This window comes from Dipodomys spectabilis, unplaced genomic scaffold, assembly GCF_019054845.1.
Source record: "Dipodomys spectabilis isolate Male_0828 unplaced genomic scaffold, ASM1905484v1 ptg000140l, whole genome shotgun sequence".
Lineage (NCBI taxonomy): Eukaryota > Metazoa > Chordata > Mammalia > Rodentia > Heteromyidae > Dipodomys > Dipodomys spectabilis.
Window position 1 is genome coordinate 20,376,588 of NW_024870817.1, and position 10,587 is coordinate 20,387,174.

General features: G+C 40.3%; 1 pseudogene; it reads right to left on the bottom strand.

Annotated features, from left to right (window-relative positions):
- Nucleotides 1-4,256: 4,256 nt before the first annotated feature.
- Nucleotides 4,257-4,763, bottom strand: LOC122117235 (annotated as a pseudogene).
- Nucleotides 4,764-10,587: the final 5,824 nt, after the last annotated feature.

Consider the following 10,587-nt stretch of genomic DNA (forward strand, 5'->3'; position numbering starts at 1 on the left):
AGACAGTGGACATCCTTGCCTTGTTCCTGTTTTTAGGAGGATTGGTTGTAGCTTTTCCCCATTAAGTATAATATTGGCTATTGGTCTGTCATAAATGGGTTTTATTGTTTTTAGAAATGTTCCTTCTATTCCTATTTTCTCCAGAGCTTTTAGCATGAATGAATGTTGAATTTTATCAAAGGCCTTTTCTGCATCTGTGGCGATAATCATGTGATTCTTGACCTTGGCTCTGTTGATATGCTGGATTACATTTATTGACTTACGTATGTTAAACCATCCCTGTGTCTCTGGGATGAAGCCTACCTGATCATAGTGTATTATTTTTTTAATGTGTTTCTGGATTCTGTTAGCTAGAATCTTGTTAAGGATCTTTGCATCTGTGTTCATCAAGGAGATTGGCCTGTAATTCTCCTTTTTGGTTGGGTCTTTGCCTGGTTTGGGGATGAGTGTGATATTGGCTTCGTAGAATGAGTTTGGGATAGCTCCCTCCTTCTCTGTTTCTCTGAAGAGCTTGAGGAGTATGGGTATTAGTTCTTCTTTAAAGGTCTTATAGAATTCTGCTGTGAATCCATCTGGTCCTGGGCTTTTTTTTGTTGGAAGACTTTTGATAGCTTCCTGTATCTCATTATAGGATATTGGCTTATTTAATTGGTTAACTTCTTCTTTGCTCAGTTTGGGTAACTTGGATTTCTCTAAAAATGCATCCATTTCCGCCAGATTTTCTTCCTTTAGAGAGTATAGCTTTTGAAAGTAGTCTGTTAGAATTGTTTGGATATCTTGGGTAGGTGTTGTGATGTTTCCCGTGGCATCCCTAATCCTATTAATATGGGTTTCCTCTCTTCTTTTTTTAATTAATCTTGCCAACGGGCCATCAATTTTGTTTATTTTTTCAAAGAACCAGCTTTTTGTTTGGTTTATTTTGGTTATGGTTTTCTGATTTTCTAATTGGTTAATCTCTGCTCTCAATTTGGTTATCTGGCTTCGTCTAGTAGCTTTAGGTCCCATTTTTTCTGGTTTTTCTAGCTGTTTTAGTTGCAACATGAGATTATTTACTTGGTCTGTCTCCATTCTCTTGATGTGGGCACTGAGGGCAATAAATTTGCCCCTCAGGACTGCTTTTGCTGTGTCCCACAAGTTTCTTTGTGAGGTGTTTTCATTTTCATTGAGTTGTAGGAAATGCTTTATTTCTTCTCTGATCTCTTCTGTTACCCAGGCCTTGTTAAGGAGTGTGCTGTTCAATTTCCATGTATTAGAGAAATTTCTGCGGTATGCTTTGTTATTGAGAGCTAGCTTGATTCCACTGTGGTCAGATAGGATACAGGGGATTATGTCGATCCCTTTGTATTTGCTTAAGTTCCTTGCATGAACTATGATATGGTCTATTTTGGAGAAAGTTCCATGAGCTGCTGAGAAGAATGTGTACTGTGTTGTTTTAGGGTGAAATACTCGGTAGATGTCAGTTAATTCCGCTTGAAGTATGGCCTCACTTAATTCGGTAGCTTCTTTGCCAATCCTCTGGTTGGTAGACCTGTCCTTTGGTGAGAGTGGCGTGTTAAAGTCTCCTAGTATTATCGTATTGGGATCTGTTTTATTCTGTAAGTTTGAGAGCATTTGTTTAACATATCTGGGTGCACCGATATTTGGGGCATATAAGTTGATGATGGTTATATCCTCCTCTTGGATTGTTCCCTTTATTAATATGTAGTGTCCGTCCTTGTCTTTCTGTACTGATTTTAATGAAAAGTTTATTTTGTCAGATATCAGAATAGCTACACCTGCTTTCTTATTGGGGGCATTTGATTGGTAGATCCTTTTCCACCCCTTCAACTCTGAGTTTGTTTGTATGTTTGGCTGAGAGGTGGGTCTCCTGAAGGCAACAGATGGATGGGTCTTGTTTTCTGATCCAGTCCTCAGTTGGTTTTCTTTTAATTGGCGAATTCAGCCCATTTATATTAAGAGAAAGTATAGAGAGATGCATTGTTGTCCCTGCCATTCCGTTTTCCTAAGTTTTTCTTCTTTCCTTTCCTCCTGTGCTTGCTCAGTTAGACTTTGAGTAATGCCTGTTTGGGGCAGGTCCCAGTTCCTGGTTGCTTTCTTCAGGTTGTGTCCCCCCTCTTAGAATTCTTTGTAATGCTGGCTTAATGTTTATGTATTCATTTAGTTTTTCTTTGCTATTAAAAGTTTTCAGTTCTCCATCGAATGTGAATGCTAGCTTTGCCGGGTATATCAGTCTGAGTTGGCAGTTATTGGCTCTCAGGGCTCGTATGGTGCTTTCCCAGGCTTTTCTTGCATTCATTGTTTGTGTGGAGAGATCTGCAGTGATTCTAATTTTTTTCCCGTTGTAGTATAGCTCCTTCTTCATTTTTGCTGCATGCAGGATTGTTTCCTTATTATTCAGATCCATCATTGTTACTATAATGTGCCTAGAAGTGTTTCTCCTGGGATCTTGCTTGTTGGGTGTTCGATAAGCTTTTGTGATGTAGTTAAGATGGTCGTTTTTGAGGTGGGGAAAATTTTCATTGACTATCTTGTTAAATAGGTGTTGCATTCCCTTGCTCTGGAATTCCTCACCTTCGTCCACTCCGATTATGCGAAGGTTAAATTTTTTAGCATTATCTGCTTGCTCTTGAATTTCCCTTTGGTTTAATTTGAGTGATTTTTCCATATCTGTCACTTTTTGGTCCAGTTGGTGTATTCTGTCTTCTGTATCTGACACTCTACCTTCCATTTCATTCACTCTGTTGACCGTGGCTTCTATTGTGGTTTGCATGGTGGAAATGGATCCCTTTATGGATTCAATGTTGGTTCTCAGAGTACTGATCTCACCTCTCAATGAGGTGAGATCAGTATGCATTACCTCTAATTTGGCGTTTATCTCACTTCTTACTGAGGTTTGTGCAGCTTCTATTTTTGCATCCAACTTTTGTTTGATGTCCTGTATATCTTTTGATAGTTCATCCTTGTGCTCTTTCAATTTCTGATCCATTTCTCGCTTTATTTCTTGAGTCATTGCCTCCAGCAACCCTTGGATGTAGCTTTTGTCTTCCATTCCTGCTTTGCTCCCACTGAGGCTCTCCCCTGCGTGGCTGCTGGCTTTTGAGGTGAGCTTGCTGTCCTGGGTAGTGGTAAACCTTGTGATTTTTCTCTGTGATTTTCGCATGGGGGTTCAGGAGACTGCTCTTCAATCTTGTTTTGGTGTGTCTGTCTTTGCTTGGTTGCTGATTCTGTATTGGTAGAGAGAGTCTGTGCCTGATCTGGATTCTGTTGGGAGCCTATTTCCAGCTGCTATTCTGACTTACTTAGGATTCTCAGCTCTCTGCTGTAGCAATTCCCGCCTTTGGAAGGGTTGAGCAGCCTAGACTGCTTGTGTTTGCTCCTGCGGGTGCTCTTGGGAAGATCAGATGCTCTGGATGCACTCTCCCAAATACTGGAGTCTGCTATGGGCTCCTGATGTGTTTTTGTTTGTTTGTTTTGGGCTGGTTGTGGGCTTGAACTCTAGGTTTGGGTGCTGTCCCTCAGCTCTTCAGCTCAAGGCTGGCACCCTACCATTTGAGCCACAGCCCCACTTCTGACCCTTTTTGCTTTGTTCAGGCGCCGGTCCCCGGGCCTGGTTCCGGCCCCAGCCTGGAGCGCGCTCGTTAGGCCTGTGCTAATGTGTATACCACCTAGGTTATGCAGCCTGGAGGACACAGTTCAAATTTCTTCTACTGTTGGTAGTCTTGACCCAGGGGCGCTGTTCCTGGCTTGGGCATTTAAGCTCCCTTCCAGGGGCGCTCTTGCTCTGGCCTGGCCAGCAGAGTGTGCTCCACCGGCTGGTGGAGCTCTCGAACAGTTCCCAGTTTTAGTGGGTCCTGTGGTCCGGGTGTTGGGGTAGGGAGTCTAGGTCAGGGTCTGGGGATTCCCTCCAGCTCTGGTCTCCCTTGAGGGATTCACTGTCCCCTGTTGGGTACTCACCCTGTAGGTCGTCAGTTGTTGTTGCAATCCGAGTTCAGTTGGGGTGGTTGCGGGCTGGGTTGGGCGGCCCCCCGCCGGGTAGTTGCGATCGCGATTGGGCGGGTGTTCTGCCGACAGGTCCCTTTGTCGTGCTGCTGGTGCCGGGCGGCTTTGGCGGGATGGAGCCTCTCCGCTCCGGTGGAGAGTGATGGGTGGGGGTGGGATCCTCGTGGAGACTCCTGGCTGTTAGGTTTCTCTGTTCCTGGCGATCCGCTGTTCTGCAATCCGGTACCTGGTGATCTGCAAGCCGCCCCCTGTGTCTCTAGGCATAGATTTTTAAATGTCTTCAGTAGTTTCACACATAGGAAAAAAAATACCTGCCATTTAACACATATTGGAACTTGCAAAACTCATCTCTACCTAGAGGAGGAAAGTTACCCTGGAGCACGCTTAACCAGGAGGCCAGTGCATCTGACAACCCCCAAGAACATGGAGATGAACATGGTAGACAGACTGGCCACCATCTACACCTTCATTCACCACCATGCGATAGCCCTTCTTTAGGCCCAGATCAGCAGCACATGTCTTTCCAACAATCATCAAATGTCCAAGAAGACTTTCATCATCATCTTCAGCTACAGAAATCTGGGATATATGTTTCTTGGGGATCACCAGAAAATGGGTTGATGCTTGAGGGGAAATGTCATGGAAAGCAAGACACCAGTCATCCTCAAAAATGATTTTGGTGGGGATTTCCCTCAGATGATCTTCCCGAAGATCTTGTCACCACCAGGCCGGGTGACCTGAGCCTTGGCTAGCTCACCAGCCATCTTGGCCTCCTTCCAGCACAGCGGCCAGGGGGAAGTAGAGGGTCTATTAGGGTTCTTTAGTGAAGCAGAATTAATAGAGGGGAGGGAGAGGATGATGTTTATGATGTTATTAGGAGAGTTGGCTCACATGAATATGTGATACTCCACTATCTGCAAACTGAAAGAAAAGACAAGTCAGAGGTATAATTCAGTCCAAGTCCCAAAGTTTGAGAACTATCCATAGGCAGAAGATACAGATGGACGTATTTTGCTTTCTCTCAGAGAGAATAGGGTTTCCCTTCCTCTCCCAGTTGTTATATGATGATGTTATATGTTATTTGATGAATCGAATGAATACCACATGGATGACAATGAAATCTGTATGTTGGGTCCATTGCAAATCTCTCTTAGAAACATCCTTACAACTCACCAGAAACAAAAGGTTTGTATCAAGTATCTGGGTTTCTTCTAGGCCAACCAAGTTGATAATGAAGTTACTCAGCACATGTACCATACCTGTTGAAGATCACTACAGGCTGGACAATGACCATATTAAGTCAGCCAAGAGAGTAGCGATGAAATCATCCAGAAGAGGATTACCAGGACTAGGGAGAGCTGTACCATGGGGAAAATGTGAGAGGCAGAAGAGAAACTCTATCATCAGAGGATACAGAAGAATGATGTCTATCACAAATTAAGTATGAAATAATCAGTCATCTTAAAGGCACCAGAAAACAACTTCAAAAGGAGGGAAGGTCTTCAAAAAGTATTAAATGGATGGGATACAAAGAGAACCGTCCTGGAGGAAAGGAATCAGGATTTTGTCTTGATGTGACCATTTCTTCACTTTGTTTATGGCCATGGTAAAAGTTACTCATAGATAACACAAATATATTTTATTTTGTATTTTACTCTATTTTTTTTTTTTTTGTTTGCCAGTCCTGGGGCTTGAACTTGGGGCCTGAGCTCTGTCCCTGAACTTCTTTTAGCTCAAGGCTAGGACTCTACCATTTGAACCACAGGCCCACTTCTGGCTTTTTCTGAGTAGTTTATTGGATATGAGTCTCACAGACTTTCTTGGCTGGGTCAGTTCCAAAATGCAATCCTCAGATCTCAGCTCCCTGAGTGGCATGAGCCATGAGCACCCAGGCAATTATTTTTACTGAATATATATGCTAGGTACTACTATAAACTCTACATGACTGATCTATTCTCTAAAAGCCTTATTAGGAGAGAGATTTCAATACTATCTCTATTTTGCAGACAAAGAAATGGAGACTCAGAGATCTCTGAAGGGCAGCCTGGACACTGAAGGAAAGAGGCAACTAGTGGCAATACCTGAGTCTGAGTCTGTATGTTGAGATGGCTTGCTACCTTAGGATAGTCTATATACTATATATGCTACATAAACTATATGCTATATAATATATATATATATATACATATATATATATATATATATATTAGTGACCTCCAGATGTATCTTGAATAGGGAGAGAAAGAAAAAAAATCATGGACATGATGAAAGAAAGGAAGCTTGGCAGTAGAAAGGAGAGAAAAAGCATCATAAGCATTAAAAGTAACAGGGTCAAATAACAATTGTTCCAAGAAAGATGAAATCTGTGTATATTGTTGCTTGAGGGGAAGGAGCTAATGCAAGTCAAGAGATTGAAAATGCTGGAGACTAGGAGAAATTAACTACACAGGATTCCAGGGAAGACTGCTAGGCTTGAAAAGGGAAAGAACACCAAGGGTGGTAGGAGCAGGGAGACGGGGAGGGGGGGGCGGCAGGGGGTAGCTAAGGGGCAGAGGAGAGGAAAGATGAACAATCTATGCCTGAGGTCTTTGCCTTTAGAAAATAAGAATTTAAAAACCAGTACATTCAAAATAGACACATGCCTCACTGAAACTTTATTTATATTTAATTATATTATAGAAGAAACATGTACTCATAATAGAAAATTTAGAAAAATTGTAAAAATGTGGAAAGATAAAGTTCCAGGAAATAAAGGAGTGTTTTTCCTCCTAGACAGCTGGTGTTTATTTTTCCACCATGTATTAACATTAGCAATTGTGATGGTTAGATTTTCATAAAGCTCCTATCTAAAAAGCATTTAAAATTCAATCAAATAGATGTAATATGTGAGGACCAGTACTGGAGCTTGAATTGAGGCTCTGGTGCTCCCACTGGCTTTACCACTCTGGCTGGTGCTCTAACACTTGAGCCATACCTGTAGTTCTGACTTTTTGCTAGTTAATTGCAGATAAGAGGCTCTTTGATTTGGCTGCCCAAGCTGACTTTGAACTTCGATCCTCAGATTTCAGAATCTTGATTAGCTAGGATTCTAGGTGTAAGTCACCAGTGACAGCAAGGTGTTTTTGAATTCCTTAGTATGACCAAGTCTACAGTTTAACTTTCTTTCCTCTCTCTACACTGTTAGATTGCTTCACTGATCAGAGCTACTCCTTCACTCTCCTACAAGGTAAGGGTCATTGTTACCTCTCTTTTCCTTAGCTTTTGAACCCAATACTTGGCTGTGACATCATTCTCGACCATTTCCCACATTGGTACTGCTTCTAGGTTTCACAAATAAAACTATACTGAGCATCTTTGCCCACAAATGTAATTCTATCAAAAAGTAGACCATCTAGGAAGCACAAATACTTATTGAAATACTGAACATCTTTAAAGCTTTTGAGTTGTATCAATTACATTTTACCAACAAAACAGATAAAATATCACTTGCCTATATGGATTACTTACCAATTTTTAAAAAACAATCTTTTAATTTGGCAGATCAAAAACCAGTGTCTTATTATATAATACTTCTTGTACTACTCAGGAAGCTAAATATATTTTCATATATTTATCTCCTTTTTATCTATTTTTCCCTATTTATTTTGTCTTTTAGCATCATAGAATTTTTATAATTTTACCAATTTTATTATTATAGATATATTATTTTACCAATTTTAGTGGTTATTTATATAATAAAGATGTTAACAAGTTTCTATTTAAAATATAACTACTATAATTTAACTTTGACTAATGATAATATAAAATTTAGGATACCTAGAATCCAAATTGTTCAGGAGTCAGAGATAGTGAGATCAGGGTTTAAGGTCTAGCTCAGGCAAAAGTTAGCAAGACCCTATTTCAGAAAAACAAGCCAACCAGTGTTTCAATGCTGTAATCCCAGGAACATGGGAACCTAATTAAGAGGATCAGAATCTGAGTTAGGCTCAAGCAAAAGCATCCTGCCTGGAAAAAAAAGTTCAAGTAAAAAAAAAAAGGATAGAGGCCTGGCCTTAGTAGAACACTTATCTAGGAAATATAAGACCCTGAGTGCAAATGCTCAGTATTGCCCAGAATAACTTATTTAAGCAGTTGTACAAAGAGGCTACATCAGGTATGTGTGCTGTGCATCTTCATCAATGCCATTCCTTCCATCATTCTTCCCCATTCCCTGCCCCTATCCCTACCTACCCCAAATAATTGTAAAATAAAAATCTACTAATGAAAATAGCTTTCTATATCATTATAAAAGATAGAATAAATCCTGAGCCTGTTTCTTCAATTCTTCTTCAATAAACTGCTATAGTTTCGATCTGAACTATCCATCAATGGTCATACTGGCCTGGCAGATGATGGAACCTAGTAGGAGGAAGTTAGGTCCCTAAGGGCCCTTGAAGAGGATCTTGGGGACCACTGATGTTTTAACTTCTCTTTCTTTTTTACTTCTTGGCTGCCATGAAGTGAACAGACCTCTGTCACCATACCTAGCTCCTGCCATGATGTTGCAGGCTCAAAACTATGGGGCCATCAACCATGGACTGAAACCTCTGAAACTTTGAACTCAAATAAACTAACTTTCCTTCTTTTAAGTTAATTGTGTCAGGCATTTTTTTTTTTAGTTCCAGAAATAGAAAGCTGACAATACATAAATCAACAACTACATGTGCTTCTATTCAGTTTTCTTTCTGCTTTTGTTAGAGTTAGTCTCTCTGGGTTACAAGGAATAACTCTGATAAACCCAGCATAATCAATTAAGGAGTGCAATAAAACAACAACAACAACAACAACATGATATATGTTAGCAACGACAACCATAAAATATCTAAGAGTAAGCTTAGCATCAAGCACACTAGAACTACAGAAAGAAAATTATAAATGGTTGCAGGAGCACACAGGAACAAATTTGAGTGGAAGAGAAGCAAACCCTAGTAAGAATGACTGAGTGGTATGAAGATATCAATATTCCTCAAAATAATTGTGTGAATTTAATGCTATCCAAATAGGACTCTTAGAATGTAAGTTTGGTGAAGGACTGGCAAAAATAATGAGTGAATGTAGCCAGAAATATTTTTGTTTTCCACATTTTCTTACTGTATGAAAAAATGGGTTTCATTATGACACTGACCTACATATATAATGTATTTTGATCATATTCACACACACATTATTTTTCATGTTCCCCTCTCTTTCTGGTCCATTTCCTTTTCCAAATAGTTTCCCCTTCTCCTTTCACATCCTTTCTTTATTAAAATCTAGATTAAAATCTAGAAAGAAAACATGTATCATGTCTTTCTGAATTTGCAGTGAGATACTTTAAAAATTATAGCCGAAATTAAGGGCAGTAATTGGTACAAACCCTTTGCTTATGATTATGGAGGAAAAGATAAGTAGAATGGAACAGTCTGGAAACAGACCTGTATAAATATGGAAAATATATAATAATGACAACATTTTAGATTACTGGGAAAAGGGATGGGTTGTTCAATAAATTGTATTTGCTAATAGCTGATTCATGACTGTCAAACTCTATAATCTACTGGCTTTACTCCAATGTCCAATGTTGCTAAATCTTAGTTTCTCTCTCCATCTCCCTCTCCCTCTTCCCTTCTCTCTCCCTCTCTTTCTCTCCTAGTCAGAGTCTCACTAGTGTGTACCTTAAACTAGTCTCAAACTTGTGATCTTCTTAATGCAACCTCCTAAAAACTGGGATTACAAAATTGTGCTATTATGTCCTAGTCTTTTACTGATTCTTTTACTGGCTTTTCTTTCTCTAACTAAGGATAGCAAAACAGGGGCTGGGAAGGTGGCTCAGTGGTAGAGTGCTTGCCTTGCATGCCCGAGGCCCTGGGTTCGATTCCTCAGTACCACATAAGCAAAAAGAAAAAAGCCAGAAGTGGCGCTGTGCCTCAAGTGGTAGAGTGCTAGACTTGAGCTGAAGAGCTGAGGCACAGCACCCAGGCTCAGAGTTCAGGCCCCATGACCGGACCCAAAAAAAAAAAAAAAAAAAAAAGGATAGCAAAACATGAACATGAGCCTCATTTTCCCCCCTAACTCATCTAGGACTCTTTATATATCAACTCTACAAGTTATAAATTACTCTGCAGTTCTTACCTAGCTCCTAAAATGTACTGCCTGCTTGACATTTTACTTGAGAGCTCTAAAACAGAACACTTATAAAATATAACAAATAATTTCTCTTCCAACCTATATACACAAAATACACACACCACACCCATCTTTTAATAGTTTCCCCAACATTTGAAATCTTTGTAAATATCTACCAAGGTGCTCAACCCCAAATGAGCCATCTCTGATTTTGTCCTTTCCTTCACCTTCCATCATTCACTCTACCAGCATGTCCATGAGCTTTACTTTCAAAAGAGAGAATAAGGGCTGGGAAGTTTGACTCAGTGGTAGAGTGCTTGCCTTGCATGCATGAGACTCTGGGTTCGATTCCTCAGCACCACATAAGCAAAAAGAAAAAAGCTAGAAGTGGCGCTGTGGCTCAAGTGGTAGAGTACTAGCTTTGAGCTGAAGAGCTGAGAGACA